This window comes from Nelumbo nucifera, chromosome 2 (genome assembly GCF_055504915.1).
Source record: "Nelumbo nucifera cultivar China Antique chromosome 2, China Antique-T2T, whole genome shotgun sequence".
In the NCBI taxonomy this organism is placed as follows: Eukaryota; Viridiplantae; Streptophyta; class Magnoliopsida; order Proteales; family Nelumbonaceae; genus Nelumbo; species Nelumbo nucifera.
Window position 1 is genome coordinate 103,644,866 of NC_142650.1, and position 17,697 is coordinate 103,662,562.

Here is a 17,697-nt window from a genome sequence, read left to right on the forward strand (position 1 = left end):
TGGATCGACCTACTCACGAGCTTCTTGCTAGATGGAACCCTCCCTGCGGACCGCAATGCAGCCAAGAGGGTGCAACGCCAGGCAGCCAAATACGTCATAATAGACGAGCAGTTGTACCGACGGTCCTACACGCTCCCCTACCTGCGTTGCTTGCGACCTGCCGAAGCCGAGCTCGTACTCCGCAACATTCATGAAGGTCTGTGCGGCGGACACCTGGGGAGCAGAGCCCTCGCCCAAAAGGCACTTCGACAAGGATACTACTGGCCAACGATGAAGGCAGAAGCCGTCGAGCTCATTAGAAAATGCGACAAGTGTCAGAAGCATGCCAATATCCACCATCAGCCTGCTGCCGACCTCAAGTACCTCACCAGTCCATGGCCCTTTATACAATGGGCATCGACATCCTAGGGCCATTCCCGCCAGCAACAGGTGGGAGAAAGTTCCTAGTGGTGGTAGTAGATTACTTCACAAAGTGGATAGAATTTGAACCTCTGTCAACAGTCACAGCCCGAAACATACAAAACTTCTTTTGGAAGAACATAGTATGTCGCTTCGGGCTACCTCAGGTACTGATCTCCGACAACGGCAAGCAGTTCGAGGATATCAAGTTCCAAGAATGGTGCCAAAATATGGGAATTCGTCAGAACTTCACATCGGTCGCACACCCGCAGGCAAACGGTCAGACAGAAGTAATGAACAGAGCCATCCTTCACGGACTGAAAGCACGACTATACCGAGCTAAAGAGTTATGGGCGGACGAGCTACCAAGTGTTCTATGGGCTCACCGAACTACGAAAAAAACTGCCACAGGAGAGACCCCCTTTAACCTCACCTACGGCACTGAAGCGGTAATCCCGGCGGAAATCGAAATACCTACACTGCGACTAGAAGCATATGACGATCAGACAAACGGAGATGAGTTACGTACCAACCTCGACCTACTGGATGAGGTAAGAGACCTCGCGCACATCCGGACAGTGGCCTACCAACAAAAAGTAGCTCAGTACTACAATGTTAGAGTAAAGAAGCGAACCTTCCGCGTCGGCGACCTAGTTCTCCGTAAGATCATGATACCCGAACCCAGCGTGGGCAAACTTGGACCGAATTGGGAAGGGCCCTACAAAGTAAAGAGAGCGCTCGGGGGGGGGGGGCATACGAGCTCAAAACCTTAGAGGCTAAACAAGTACCCCGAGCGTGGAACATCGTCAACTTAAGGCTATACTACCTATAGACCACCAAGCGAAGTGGACAAAATCGCTACTAGAAACTAAGTATTAACAGGGACATCGGCATCTCAGAGACCATATTAACACCAAAACAGGCCGTGTGAGTGCAGTAACCCAGGCAAGAAACAGATCGGGCATATGGTCAGTTTGGCAAATACGGTCAGTTCGGGAGAAAAGAACAACCAACACTTAACCAAAAGAAAAGTCATTCCATTTCAAAATAAACGAGCGTACATTTCAAAAAAAAAAAAAACTTTTTTACATTTCACAGGCCCAGAGCTATTTCTTCATTATCAGAAGGCACTTCAACGACACCCGAAGGTCCTGCCTTACCCTCGGAATCCGGTTCACCATCAGCAGCATTGGCCATCTCCTGAGTTATGCTCAAAGTGGATATGGCACTGATATCGAGCTCGGGGTACGTATTCCGGATCATCCACCGGCTTAGCTTGAAACCCCTCGGTACAAGTCCACCATTAGGTCGTCAAAGCTCGGCGAGGCGATGTACTCATCGACAACCTTCTTCTTGGCATCTTCAATACCTTGAGAAAAGATCTGCGTCCTCTCCCTAATGTCCTCCTGAAGGTATTCGACCTGATGCTGCAAATCCAGCCTCAGGTCTGTCATGTGCTTCACTACGACTCCCATGGCCTCGGCATATCTCTAAGACCTCGCCTGCCTGGCCTCTACAGTGCGAGCAACCGCCTCAGCAGTTCGGGAAGTTGCCTCTGCAGCACAGAAAGCCTCTTCGGTAGCTCGCGCCTACCTCGAGCTCCTTTCCACCAGGGCCGCCAAGACATGGATAGAAGAATTCACCTACCAAAAGGGAAGAACAAGTGATCAAAAGGACGACAGCAAGAGGGATAAAAGCAGAGAGCCCATCAAGAAATCTGACTTACCACCATGGCATGAGTAACAGCGCGACAGGCCACCTGGTTCAAAGGAAGATCTGTCCACGCCGCGACCTCATCGGGGAAAATGGCCTCCCTACTCTTCTGAAGAGCGTGGTTCGGCGACAACACGCTCCTGAATTCCCCTTGGGCTCCCGAGCCTGCGGGCCCAGCTCGCGTATAAGCAGACCCAGAGTAAGCGGGAGCCCCCGAGTAAGTGGGAGCCCCCATGTAAGTAGTCTCGGCATAAGGGGCCCCTGCCGCTTCTTGCATTGGAGAAGCCATCTCGGGCTCCCTGGGCGGATCCTCTGACGGGTAGTGTGGCACCTTGGGCTTTGCGTCTCGGGGCAGCTCGGCATGAGTTCATTTGGTGACTCGCTTCCTCCTCTTCATGCCTTGAAACAAGTGCCCACCACGAGTCCCTCCTGAATCCATCACACCTGCAAAAAGAGTTCGGCATCAGAAAAAACAAAACAACAAAGCAAAACAAAAAACCTTTTGTAAGGAACCTACCCGAGCTCAGGCCGGCCGCAATGAGTTTGGCCTCTGTCAGATACTGATGGCATTTTAGCCCAAGCCGTGCCCATTGCCGGAGGCCCTTCACCGTCTCTTTATCAAGCGTAACACTAGAGTCAGGGGCGGCCATCCCCCACCTGGTCTGAAACGGCCACCCCAATACACTTCGCACCCCGAATTAGTCCCGCTTTCACGTCGGGACCTTGTTGGGAAGTTCATGTAAAAGCTTAAAACTCAGGCGGGGAGATAGGTAATACGCCCGCCTACACCCGGGAAGGGGACCCGCTTGCTTCTTAAGCATTAAAATGGAAGAGAAGATCTCCAAATCTAAAGGAAAGCCCTGCTCCCAAAATAGGGAGATTGTCCCCACCAAGTTACGAATGGAGTTCATGTGAAGCTAGCCGACTGTAACGCCGAAGTGGTTCAAGACCTCGACAAGGAGGGGATGGAAAGGCAGTCGCAGCCCCGCAGTGAGCTGCTCCCGGAATATCACGATCTCATCAGGACCGTGTTCCCAAGGAAAGCTACCCGAAGGTATGAAATAAGCGTACTCCCCAGGCAAGTTGTAATAGGTAATAAGGGATTGGAGCCCCTCGGCTGTCATGGTCGAGGGGCCAAATTTGTCTAACGTCCGACCTCGACGAGAGATTGACGCCAAACTACCCGAGGTGACTCGGCCTACGGGTTCAAACTCTTCCTCGAGCTCTACCTCCGGCTCGCTAGAACCATCAAGGGATGCAACTCGGTTCGTAGAACCTGCATCTGACCCGCTTGAAGAACCGTCTGAGCTATCCGAGCTAGACATCGAGGAGAGAAGATGGATTCCAGGAAGGTACTCACCCGGAAAAAGGCTTGAACAGACTACGGGAACTTGAACGAGCAAAAACCTTGAATGCGAACTAAAAGCCTAGACGCGAGCTGAAACTTGGACACGAGCTCAAGAAGCAAAGCGCAGAAGTGACAAAGCGACTGGGGTCCCCCACTATTTATACCCACAGTGACCGAGAAGCAACAACGCAGATCAAAGCCGATCCGACGGCCCACAGTCACGCTGACCGCACGTCCCCTGAGACCGAGACATGATTGGCGCACGTCTTTCTGAAACTGATAGAGTGCCGGCACACGTCTTTCTGAAACTGACAGAACGCCAGCGCACGTCTCCTCACATTAAAGGCGGCAGCGGCACGTTTTCAAATTTGAAAAGACGCCTGCTGTCATGTCTCCCAATGGCACGCTTTTTGAATTTTTGAAATAAGGAGTGCGCTGTCACGTCTGTCAGCATTTGTAGGCAGGTTGGCACGTTTCCCGCACTACAGTCAACCCAAAGAACCTTGACAACGCACCTCACGCTATCAGTCAACCGAGATTCAAAGTACGGGACAAATCCACCTGCCACCTCGCGAACTCCCCGCGCCAGGGCAAGACCCTTAGCACGAGGAGTGGGGGGCAATTGATGAAGGAAGATTTGGCCCGACCTCGTAATCACTCAACACGTGGCAAAGGCAAACAACTTGGCACAACAGCGCGCCCAAGGCGCGAGCACCGAAGGGAGGAACCAGCAGTCCGAACTCCCTACTAGGAGTCCGAACTCCCTACTAGGAGCCCGAACTCCCTACAAGGAGCCCGAACTCTCCCTTAGGCCCCGAGCCTCACACAAGGCAATGACCCGAACTGGCCCACCTCATGGCAGCTCGAGACACTCCCCTATCCGAACTCAAGACTTCACCTCGCTCACCACTCTAGCACTTCGCCTCTAGGACGCCGAACTGAACAAACGTACCATACCTGACACCGAGGAGGTCCGTATCCAAGGGCGGCGCACCTGACTAACTTGGTATCTGACGCTTGACAGCCGCACTTCAACGGCCACCTACCACCGCCACCTGCTACCGTCATCGCCAGTCGCAGAGACGGCTCTGACAAAGAGAGCAGTGGCGGTTCTGTCCAGCAGAGGGGATGACACCCGAATTGGCAGGAGCCCAGAGGTAATCATACCCAACCTGACAGAAGCTTAGAAGTGAGTGCACGAGGTGGTTATAAAAGGCTCCCTACCCCCGAAGAACAAGGTATGTGAACTTTGCGCCATCCGGTTTTATCTTGCCTTTGAGAAAATTCTAACTTGAGCTTCGGAGCAATCACATCGGGTTCCCCCCGGAGCTTCCTCATCTTCTCCGTTTCAGGTTCCCTGTTGCTCCGTTCGGAGGCAAGGTCATTGACAGCTAGGACCGGTCGGATTGCACACCATCAAAACCTATACAAGGTTTGTAAAGATTTCCCTACCTTTCTCTTCCTTTTCCTACTTTTTCCTTCAAACCAAATACAGTCTTAAGGTATGAAATATGAAAAAATTCATGTAACCAATAACACGTTTAATCTTCCTAAAGATGTATGTACTAACCATGGAGGGGAGGTATCAAGAAGGGCTAAGAATTCAGATTGCACTTAGATATCATAGTCATAAAACCTGCAAGAAGCATGGCGAAAGACACCGGATGATTCCCTAGCACCACCTATGTTCATTTTAAACCGATAGTGCAGAGGAAGCTTCCAAGAGACCCACTTAACTCTCCTTTTCATATCGTTGATTGTAACATTCAACAATTGATTGCCAAGATTAATTAGACTGTATCAACTTCTATATATCTTACTAGCGGGGACACATGCTTAGTACGGGCTTTGTTAAGTGAAAACTAAACAATAGAAATACATAAGTATATAATAGTTTTATATTTTAACTTTTTAATAATCAATTCGATTGAACTTGATTCAAGTTGGTCAGTTTTTTAGTATTTTCGATCGGCTTTTGGTTCAACAATTTTTCAACCCAATCAAATTAGGTCAATTTCAGTTTGGCCATTTGTAAACTGACTAAAACTGAACCGGCTCAACCATATATATATATATATATATATATTAATATTTTATATTTTAAATATAAATTTTTAATATGGGAAAGTAGGAAAATTTCCATGTTTCTTATTCTGAAATATTTTATATCATAAATTTAAATTTTAATAATACAATTGTAATTTATTAAATTTAAATTTAATTTTTAAGTTTAAATCTTTTGAACAAACAAGCCAAACCAAAAATAGACTCAAACCAATACAACCTGAGTTGTCCGGTTTTCACTAATGGTCAGTCGATTCGGGTAACAAACTCTTGAGTTGACTAGGTCGATTTGGTTTGTGAAATAGCCTGCAACCGAACTGAACCAATCCTTGAACACTCCTAATTTCAGCTAAATTAATAGTCTAATCTCTAATAAATAACAATAGTTTGATCTCCAATAATTATTGAAAATTTATAGTAAAAATACACAATTATTGAAAATAAATTTATAATGAAAATATAATAGATATCTAATAAAATACAATAATTAAAAATATACAATAAATACCAAAAAGTATCAAATTAGTCAATAAATAGTGCAATATCAAATAATAGTTTAATCTCTAATTAATATTAATCAATAAATTAAAAAATATATAATTACCAAAAAATAAATTTCTAACAAAAATACAATAAATTAAATTTCAAAAGTTAAATAATATTTGATTAATCTCCAATAATTATTGACAATTTTCTATTAAATAACAAAACAAAAATACATTTATAAATAATTATTGAAAATATATTTATAAAAAATACAATAAATAATACTGTAAATACAATAAATATTAATTTTAGTATATATAATTATATAATGAACACACACTATTATTGTATAATTACTACAAATAAATATTAATTTTTTGAAAATTATTTTTATAATTATTAATTGATATGAGTGAAATTGGTTATTTAAATAACATTGTTATTTAATTTTTTAAAATATTAATTATTTATTGAATTTAATAATCCAAAAAATTACAATTATTACTGATGCAGCACAATCTGGGCACTCCTAGCTAGCTGAGTGTTGGCTCCTAGCTGTGACGGACGACACTTGAGAGGAAGAGGAAGGTGAAGGGTTCCCGGGGAGCTCTCCCGGGGGATTTTTCTGATGGCTAAGTTAGAACTCTAAGGAAACTTAAAGAAGACACAGAGAGTTAAGAGTGCTGAGAGTGCTGGCTTCAATACCTCTGCTTCGTGAGGGTCGGGGTCTTTTTATACCGGAGCTCGATCACATCAGGCGTAACCGCCACTGCCCTAGCCATTACTACCAGGTCAGGGGTGGCAGGTGCAGGCTGCTGCTATAGGCTGCTATTGCAGGGTACAGACTCATCAGGCGTGCCATGCCTTTCAGAGACGGCAGGCAAAACGCCGCCTGGCAAGGGATCCGAGCACTGCCACCGGATTCGGCAGGTACAAATGTCAGGTAGATCTCCCTGTAGTCTGCCGAGCTACTGTGCACCGAACCACCTGGGGCAGGTTTGCCTTGCACCGAGGTGCCTGCACTGGAGGCGAGCCTTAAGCAAGTACGAACATAAGTCTCGATGGTGCTATCCCGAGGTGTTTCTCCCTCGGACACAGCCAGAAGTTGGGGTGCTTCCTTCTTAGGAAGGGAAAGCTCGGAGTCCCTTAGGGGGAGCTCGGGTCTCAGGAGGAGCTCGGGCCCCTTTGCATGGGGGAGCTCGGGGTGCTCCACCCTCTGGCTCGGGGCGAGCTGGGCCTTGCTTCTTGACGAATTGTCACACCCGCTGAGTCGTTTGGCCGGGCCTCGGCGAGCTCGCTGCGCCGAGTAGCTGCCAGGCTGTCACGCTGAATTGTCACTTAAGCCAGGTCATGTCCACGTGTCCCTGTGCTACGAGGTCGGGCCAAATCACCCTACATCAATTACTATTATTACATAATTCGTTATTAATTTTGTAAAATATTAAATTATTATTAATATGAATATTATGAAATCTATTATAATTATTTTTCCACTTTTAAGAAAATTTTTAAATTTATTACATAATTTTTTATTTTAACTATTTAAAATTTGATCATGTTAAATGTTTCATTATTTAAATATTTAAAAATTTTCATTATTTGAATTTTATTTATTGTAAAGTTGTTACGCAATATTAAATATTTTGTTATATAATTATTTATCCATTTTTAATTTGTTGTTATTTAAGATATTTAGTTATTTCAATATTTAAATAATGTTTTATTTTTTAATGTTGAATTTTTATTACTTGAATATTATTTAAATTGAATAATTCGTAAAATTATAATTTATATTGTTACTACGTAATTTCATGATGAATTTTGTAAAAATATAAAATTATTAATAATATGAATATTATTAAATCTATTATAATTAATTTTTATGTTTTGAATAAATATTTTAAAGTTAATATATAATTCCGTTATAATATTAGAATAATTCTGAAATTTTTAATTGAAACTTTCTTTAGATAGATGTAGATAAAAAGTGGGGGAGAGGATAAATAGGAATTGATAGTTTAGGAGAGAATCTCTCTACTAAATTAGAGATAATTTAAGAGATAAATTGGAGTTAGAGATAAATAGGAATTAGAGACAATTTAGGAGAAAGTGGTGGAACTTGGCTAAACATTAGAAAAGCACATCCCTCTTTCTTTATGGTTGTTAAATAGTTTAGCCTATGTTATTTCCTTATTGGTTTAATGTATAATTATTTGGAATTAAAAAAATAAAAAATTCAAAGTTAAGCCTATGAATGTACACTATTATTATAAAACTATTACTAATAAATATTATTTTTTGAAAGTTATTTTCTATAATTATTAACTGATATAAGTGAAATTAGCTATTTACAATATTATTTAGTTATTTATAATATTTATTAATTGGTGGTGTGGACCGTCTTGCTATATATATATATATAGATAGATAGATAGATAGATAGATAGATAGATAGATAGGTTAGAGGTAATTATTAAATCATTGTTAATTAATTTTTTTAAATATCATAAAATAAAAATAAAATGAATAATGCTACAAAAATACTTAATACTTGAGGTTTTTTTTTTTTTGCAAAAGGTGGGCCCACTTGATTGTTGTTCCTACTTATATGTACAAACTTAATATATTCAAAAGAAGAGATCAGTCTTTGCAAATAGCTTCGATGGAGATGGTCAGACCATTGGTTCGGTTTATCTGCAGCTGCAAACTCTATTAAGGTTGTACTATCAGAAAAGACCAAAAGACTAGTAACGCCATGAAATTGTGCTGCTTGCAATCCTCCTAAGAGCGCTCTTGTTTCGGCATCATAGCTGTTGATGAACCAGCAAGGCTTTCCTTCTGCAATGTAGAGTTGACGTTGTGCATGTTGGATGACGAACCCTCGTCCTGCATGATCTGTATTAGGATCAAATGAACCATCGACATGTAAGGTTGGCATGATCTATGATGGTGGGAGGGTGCGGGGACTTTGCCTATGCTCAATGATGTGTGTCATGGGATACTGGGATGCCGTCTGGATGATCTGACATGGATCTGGTTGCCTATGTGGGACCCATAGGATGAGATTATGTGGGACCCATTAGATGGTGTGGTTCCTGATTTTTTTTATTGAGATTATGGGTCCATTTGGTTTAAACAGGAATGAGAATAAAAATTAAAATCGGTAGGAATGAAATTTTATTCTCAATAGAAGAACAATAATTTTATTATCATTATAGCAGGAATGAGAATGGGATTCAAATTCTATTCAACCAAACAATTAGAATTGGAATAATCCAACACCTATTCCATTAAACCAAAGGGGGCCTATAATCGTACACGCTCTGTTCATAATAAACATCAAACGAAATTTCTGCCTCAAAAAAAAAAAAACAGAAACCATGGTCCAGAGTGGAAAACAAATGAATGGAGCCAACAGGGATGCCAATTGCCTAACATAATTTGATGGGTACAGTACTACCGTACCCACATTTGTCTTTTGCATTTGGTGGTACCCCATCCCAGAATAAGCGAAGTCGTAAGGTCAATCTCTGGTCCCACATCAAATTATGAAGGGTGATCAGTTGAGTCAAATAAAATAAAGAAGGGACAAAGAAAAGCCTAAACAGCTAATTAATTTATCAATTAATTATACCAAAAGTGGAAAACCACCGACGACCCACACAGCGTGGATATTTCACAAGCAAACATTTGACCCTTGTGATGTGTAGTTTGAATCGAATCGATTCATTTGTCATGATCGGCGGTGTAAAAGAGGACAAGCACCGACGAGTATGCCGGTGCAAAATTACCATCCAAACAACGGGAAAGTTTGGTTTGAGAGGTGAAAACCTGGGTCTGGGTGCAGGGCTACACTAGCTCATTACCTGGCTTTTGTCTACAAGAAATAGAGAGAGAGTGGGGCTGAACCATACAAAATATAAGGTTTTGCACTTTATACATTCTTACAGATCAACTTGTTGAATAAAATTCAAGTATTCAATAGGACGAAGGTTCAAAAATACTTACAATTTAGCACTAAAAATTCAGATTGGGGTTAAATCGCAAGTTAGATAGATCAATGGTTCAACCATCTAGGTCAGTTGGTCTTTGATTAAGTCAGCAATCTTTATATATATATATATAGTTTAATCATTCAGGTCAATATCGGTTTGAAAAGAGAGGACCCCATAACGACCCATGGTCCAACTCAATCCGATCTGAATTCTTTTTTGGATTGGATTAGATAATTTTGCCTTATAATTTGGGATCCTATATAGGGGACCCCAACTTGCTTTTCTAAGGTTGGGTTTACTTTTGTCAGGTTTAATTTTAACTTTGAAATAATGGGTATATCCAATGGTATTTTAGACTCAGTTTGGAAGGAGTATAAATATAAATTTGATGTTATTCGATTTGAGGTTGTAGTTAGATAATTTTGCCAACTACATGAAGCTAAGGTGGAAGGACGAAGTTACACACTGAAGTCTATAATCACAGGAAGAGTTAGAGGCTCGATGAGTTATTCCTCGGATAGACACTTTAACGCTCAAATTAGTGAGTGGTAAAGAGGCAAGGTAAATGCAAGATGGGTGCTTGATTGGGTTATGAGTCCAAAAGCCCCTTACCTTGAGCATGGCGCACCTATTTATATCTGGACATCCATGTTCTGGTCGAATAGGGCTTTTGCGGTTATCAGGACAAGATTGCCCGCTGAGGTCATTAGGGGATTCCCTCTTCCCCGGTGGAATTCGCTTCCTTGTTCGTGTGGGACACTCCATCTTGGTCAAGCTCACCCTTTATGCAATTTTGGGTGATGATGCTAACATGGTCCTAAGAAGGCGGCCACAAAGTCAACTACATGGCGCCCTTGGCTAGCTTAGTAACCACCCGAACACTACTCCCTCAGTACTGAAGTTGAGGAATGTGGTGCTTGGTCACAGACGGGCGGGAGAGTTCTAAAGTTGTTGGCTGAGGAACTTCAGTTTGGAGCCAACCAGCTTAGTGGAAAGACCGGGTGGTTCAACGCTCATACCGTTTCCATCACGGTTTGGCAGACACATCATTTCGTCTTCCCGAGGTCACGTGCGTGCGAAATGCGACAGCAATCCTACACCATTGATCAGACTTGATATGCACCATTGGTAGGGGGTAGGTGAGCCATTCCACTTTGTTATTTGGAGAGAATCTACGCTTTGGAGTTCGACTAACGTCTTGTGCTAATCCCTTGCTTGGTATTTTTAGGTGTCTTGCTTCTTTTTTCTTCGGTAAGATGTCTTTCACTACTGCATCTTCCTTATCTTCCCTTTCACTAGGTTTACTTCGAGGGATAAGAGTGAGGGTAGTCCTCGGTGCAAGGGAGCCGAGGTTAGGGCACTGAAGACTAACGCCAATACAGCCAAGGTCGATGATAGGGGCGATGTCGAGGTCCGAGATGTTGGTGCACGGGAGATTGGTGTTGACGAGGCTGCTAAAGCCAATGTGGAGTCAGAAGGGTAAGCCCTCGGGAGGAGGTTAGGGGAGCAGTTTGTCTTGGCTCTATGTAGCCTTTCTCCGACCGACTTGGCTCAAATCCAGGAAGTGTATTGCATTCCCAAGTATTAACTGAGGTGTCTTTGGATCAGGGAGAGGGCTACTTCGACCCATCCCGAGGAGATTTATGTGTACGTCCACAGCCTGGTTGTTGGCCTTAGATTTCTTTTAGATCCTGGGATATTGGCCATTCTGAGGTGGTATTAGGTATTGCTTGTTTAGTCGATGCTAAACTCACTTCGGTATCTAGTTGGGTTGTTCCGCTATTGCGCTTTCAAGGAGATTGAGACTACCCTATCTATGTTTAGATATTTTCTCCACCTGAAGAAGCACAAGCAGGGGTACTACTACCTATCGGTCAGGCCAAACACCAAGGTGCTCGTTGAGGCTCCTTCTTTCATTAAACATTGGAAAGAGAGTTTCTTGTTTGTGAAGTGCCAAGGAGGTTTGTCGTTCTCCCTCACCCTGTCCATTCCGAGGACCAAGGATAAGGACCTTTCCCAAGCTAAGCTGTTGGAGGAGGAGATAGCCACTGTGAGGAGGATAATGCGAGTGCACATCGGGGAGTAAACGCCATCTTGGTTGTTGACCTTGGCTGGACTGATGTGCCCTTCGGTTGAACAATCTCAGTCTGGCCCATGGATTGCACGGTCTTTTCTTGATGAACCTGTCTTTACTTGGTTTTGACTTCGTGGTGATTTGTGAAGATTTGGACGTGGTTGGTGCTAAGGAAAGAGCTTTGCGTATGTGGGTCGGGGCCGCGAGGAAGGCACAGGCGGCGAGGACCTCAGGTGCGTAGTCTAAGGTTGCGGAGCTCCAACGCCGTTCAGCAGAGTAAACGCCTCGAAAAACGAAGAGGCTGAGGTCAACGGAGAAGTCATGGTAGTTGATTCTGAAGAGGCCATGACTTAGCTCAGGTGGTCTTCGTTGTAGAGGGGGGATACTCCAAAATATGCTTCAGCTGAGGGCTTGGTCAGTGTGTACGTGCCATAATGGTTCATTCGGCTAGAGGAAACCCTTGAGACGGAGGGGGTGGTTGAGCAACTTGCCTAGGGTGTAATGCTCCATGGTATTAGGAAGGACACCAACAGCCACACTAGCAACTTCTTGGAGAGTGCAACTCTTCGTCAAATCATGGCGGTAAGTTCGGCTCTACTTGTTCTCCCTTAGTCTTTTCTTTTTTTGTAGTAATTGTTTGGTGTCTTGTAGTTGGTTTGTTCAGTCGTCGGCTTTATCGACCGCCTTCGTGGGCTGTAGAGATTTTATGAGTTGCGAGAGATTGAGAACGCCCAGCTAAAGGCGGAGTTGGCTGAGTTAAATCACGACGTCTAAGAGAGGGACGGAACTATTCACAAGCTGAAGGGTTGCACCCATGATTTCAAGGAAGCGTGGAAACTACTGAAGAAGGGACTCGAGGAGGCTGAAGTGGAGGTAGCTTGAGCGAAGGAGGAGGGTGTAGCCGAGTATAAATCTTTGAAGGTCCATCAGAATGAGCTGGATGACTACGCCACTGACTCTTGGCAGGAGGGATTCGCTCTTTGTCAGTGGCGAGTGATTTGTCAATTCCCGGAGATAGTCGGTGTCGTTCAGGGGATTGGCCTATTTGATACCGAAGAGCCACCTCGCAAAGATACTGTCATTGCCGATGCCCAGGACCATGCCGAGGATCCCCCAATGGAGAATTGATGTGTTGTCTCTCTCCCCTTTTTTCTTTTACGAGGGCCTCTATATTCAGCTCGGCATGTCGGGTTGTAGTTAATGTAATTACTCTTTTTTTGTTAATGAAAGTCCTTTTTGTTGAGCAAATTTTTCTTTTTTGTGATCGATGTATTACTTTCCTTAGTTATCATACATCAGAGTGCTTGTGAGACCATATTGCTATAAGGCCTTAGCTCCAACTGACCCGCTTCAAGTCTTGTTTGGTCAGAGTGCTTCTGAGTCCTTGTTGCCATTGGGGGAGCTCGATGATGCTCGGTCTAGTGGAGCTCATGCTCCTTGAGGGGGATGGCAGTGGTGCTTGACTAACTCTGCTCCAACTTTTGATTGGATGAGGTCCACTTCCTTGTTCGTGTGAAACACTCCTTGGTCGCGTCCACCCTTTACGCAGTTTTGAATAATGATATTGAAGTGGTCCTAAAAAAGCAGCCACGGAGTCAACCATGTGGCACCCTTGGCCAGCTTAACAACCACTCGAACAACAAATATGTGGAATGCAAAACCTTGCATTTTGTAAATAGTTTTTATTATACATACTTATATTTATACTGCTTCCAAGTTGAGCCTTAGGATCCTTGATATGCTATTTTATAAGGAATTTAGCTATAATACTGAAAAAACTTACATCCAATCAACCGATGTCATAGGTGACCAATCAGTGGTATTCATCAGAATTCACACGAGTGCTTTGATTGGTTAAAACTTTTCCCGTATTATAACCAATACTTTTCCCGTATTATATCTTTCCCTTTGGATCTTTTATCTATTACATATTGGCAATTAGTATTATTGAGAATGTGAATATTGTATTAACGACTTTAAGACATCACGTCGATATGTCCGAGTGGTTAAGGAGACAGACTTGAAATCTGTTGGGCTTCGCCCGCGCAGGTTCGAACCCTGCTGTCGACGTCTCGAATTTTGTTTTTAAATACTCTGAATCTCTAATAGACTAGTAGGCTTATTCGGCTTTATTGATACCTTTTTAACCATTTGATTGCATTTTGAAGGAAGGGGCTTCTGCCGACACTTGGTTGAATTTTTTTGCATGGTTCTTAACAAAAGTTTGCATCGAATTAAATCAAAATCCTTTGGAATAGATGTCTCAAGAAAGCGATTGATTTTGTTACATGAGAGAGAATTCTCCAAAACTTCAATATTTGATTTGACATTTGATCTATTTATAATCAAATATTTACATTTATATTCTTTTGGTTTTTGTGTAAATAAAAAAATTAAATTCAAATACCATATATTATATATGAATTATACTTATATTAATACATGATCTTACACTAATTAAGGTAAAAAGAGCACGAGAAGAAGAAGATCATTTGGACAAAGGCCAGGAAAGCTCACTTCTATAAGATATACATTCCTATAAAACGGGTAAGCTGCCCAATGGACCTGTTCATGGGCCAAGCTGAGGTTTGATCTTTGCCAAAATTTTAATATACTCATCCCAAGTCCACACTCAAGACCATGGTTTTCAAACCACCATTGATTTGGATGGTTGGACCATTTAGTCTGGGAATCGTCTAGACAATTGGTTCCGTTTTATCCTAAATTTGATTTTTGGCAAAAAATCGTTAAATCGGTCAATAATTCATTGTTCCAGGCGATTGAACCATCGGCCTGTCAACCCGTTCAATAATTTTTGGCCGTTTTTTCGATGGCCAAAACGATTCCATTTCCGATTCATTTTTTAAAACCATGCTCAAAACAGTGTAAAATTGACCCGTGAGTAAATCTATTGCCCAATTATAACTACTTCCATGAAATAAGAGGCTGAGGTTTTCCTTTTTAGGGTAACTTCACCATCCAAAAAATGTTAACAGAACAATTTCTGTGGTCATTACCATTCCCACTATCACAATGCGATAGTGTCACTTTTAATTGTTTATAATTGGAAAATAAGAGATGATAGAACCCATCTTGTGTGACTCTTATTGTTTGGTACAAAAACAAGGGAACAATTTCTTGTGAATTATATTTTTTAGGGTAAGCTTATTTATTTTATTTCTTTAATTTATTTTGTTCTTCTGAACAGAATTCATCAAAATAGAAAAATGAGAAAAAGAATAACCTGTTTAAACTAAAGGGTTATGAACGATTATTAAAAAGATAAATTTGTGAAATTTAATAAAAATTTGAATTTGAATTTCTTTGTTCCTTTCCATATTATTTATCTTTTAAATTAATTCTTTTTTGCAATGTTTTCAGCCCAGCCAGGACTCTGGGTTTGTTTAGCCCTTGAACCATTGACTTAGAAAAATGTTTATTGGGTCGACCCACCACCAGGTCCATGACTTAGTGATTCGTATCAGTGAATTGTGGGTTAGATTTATTTTTTATTTAATATAAGATATATTTATTTTTTATATTAATAATTTTCACATTTAATTTATAATTGTTATTATTATATAATTTATGATGTCATGGATTAACCAGTTGAACATATTAAACCTAAAGGTATATTTTGTTTGAGAGAAAATGAGAGCGAAACAAAAGGGTGAGGGAAACTTATTAGCAATCTTATAACTAAAAACAATATGCCCATATCAACCGATACGTATCGTTTCAGGGGAGCCGATACGCCCATATATTGAAGTCCTAATCATATATTAAAAATATCTTCCCAGGATTTTTTTTTTCTTTTTTTCTGACATTTGACTACATCCAAATCGCCTATAGTGGTGGCCATTGAATGGCACAACACCACACTAATACTCCCTCCCTAAAGTCGGTGATAATAAGAATGGAATTCATATTTCTAATGAAACAAAACTGAGCCACCCCTAAATCTATTGAAACTATTCACAATATGGGACTGGTCGACTGGATTCCATGATCCGAGAGTTATTTTGCTTCGTCCATGGTATGGCCAGTGGGCCTTACATACACACTATTCTCTCCTCACCTTGATTCCCTTACGCATTTTTGTCTTTTTTTTTCGTAGAACGTGTATCCTGTAGCGTGTATTATCAACTATGAAAAATTTATTAAATAAAAAAATATAAACTCTTGATGAATTGGGCTTAACATATGTTATTTGATGCCCAGCCCAAAAATGGGCCCACTTAATTGGAGTTTTCTTTGGGAGGGAAGGACCATTGTACTCCACCAAACTGATGCTGTCATGTGAAAGTTCATGATTCTTTCAAACATGGCAACTTGGCCTTATCATCCACCGTCAGATTTATAGGTGGCAACTGTCAGCCCAGGCCCCACACCCCCCGTGGGCCGTGACCATTCCACGGCCTCCTTTTGAAAACTTCCATCTGAGAGCCGTTGTACTCCGACGTTTACCCAACCGCCGTGATACCCGCCGCATCAATTCCATCATCCACCCTGGATAGTCGGCCGGCCCGGCCGGCAGGCCGGACGGGTTCCGGCTTCTCCTCTCCCGTCGTCTTCCTCGTTGATCACGACGAGTTTGAGGTTCCTCGCCATGGTTTAGAGTGGGGTCCACCGGAAAATGTATAGGTTGGACACGCTAATCTCACGGCCAGAGCATGAAACGGCTCGGTAGCGGACTCAACTAAGTCGGAATCGGTATTTGGGTGTGGTTGAACCATGACCAATGGGTTTTACGTTAAGGCGGATAATACGGGATCCATTATCCACACCTATTTGTCCAAGTCTTCGTAATCCGATAGAGTCCGTATTTATCTGAATAAAAAGAAATCCAAATCCGCTAAAAATACGGTAAATATATCCGGTGCGGATTCCGGCTCAACGACCACCGTGAAATCAGTAGTATAGGTATTGCGTTACGTCAGAGACCAGGGTCAAAAGCCTCCACGCAACAAAATTGTACGGATAATCCGGTCGCCCCGACTCGAGTCCAAGTGACCCTTCTCACTCTCTAAAATAAAAAATAAATAAATAATAAAAAATCGGAAATAAAAATAAAAATCAACGGTGTGATCTTGTTATGGGTCCCACACGGAAACTGCCGAACTACACGAGGAAAAAAACCGGTAAAAAGTGAAAACGTGGTTGATTCCAAGGGTAACCGAAAATTTTTTACGAACTCAGAAAACTACGATTTTGCCATCAATTAATTGAGGAAGAAATAAATACAGCATGTGATGTCGAACCGACAATGTGTCCAGAGTTTATTGCTTGATCTTTTTACGGATCTGCCCCTAAACGGCTAAACCTTCGCGTAATTTACTGTAGCAACCCAACCCTTTCCCTTCCGTTACATCATGGTTATCCGCCACCTGTACCATTTTGAGAATCGGAGCCGTCCGTCGAATGGGCCCAACCTGGATCAATTGTCGTACACTCGTAACATCAAAGGTGGGGTCAGTGCCAGGTGGAGAACTGGAATCTTGTTCCTTTGATCTTACACGTGTCAAACTCTTAGTCCAGTAACAAGTTTAGAACCACGAGGTTTCCTTGGTGGCATTTTCGACATTAAATCAAAATACAGGGGCATGAAAATTGTTTTT

The 17,697-nt window shown here is 42.2% G+C and overlaps 1 non-coding gene across 1 annotated transcript; it reads left to right on the top strand.

The window, feature by feature from the left end:
• Positions 1–14,067: 14,067 nt before the first annotated feature.
• On the top strand, positions 14,068–14,149 carry TRNAS-UGA (transfer RNA serine (anticodon UGA)). Its single transcript has one exon. It is a non-coding gene; the product is annotated as a tRNA-Ser (tRNA).
• The last annotated feature ends 3,548 nt before the right edge of the window (positions 14,150–17,697 follow it).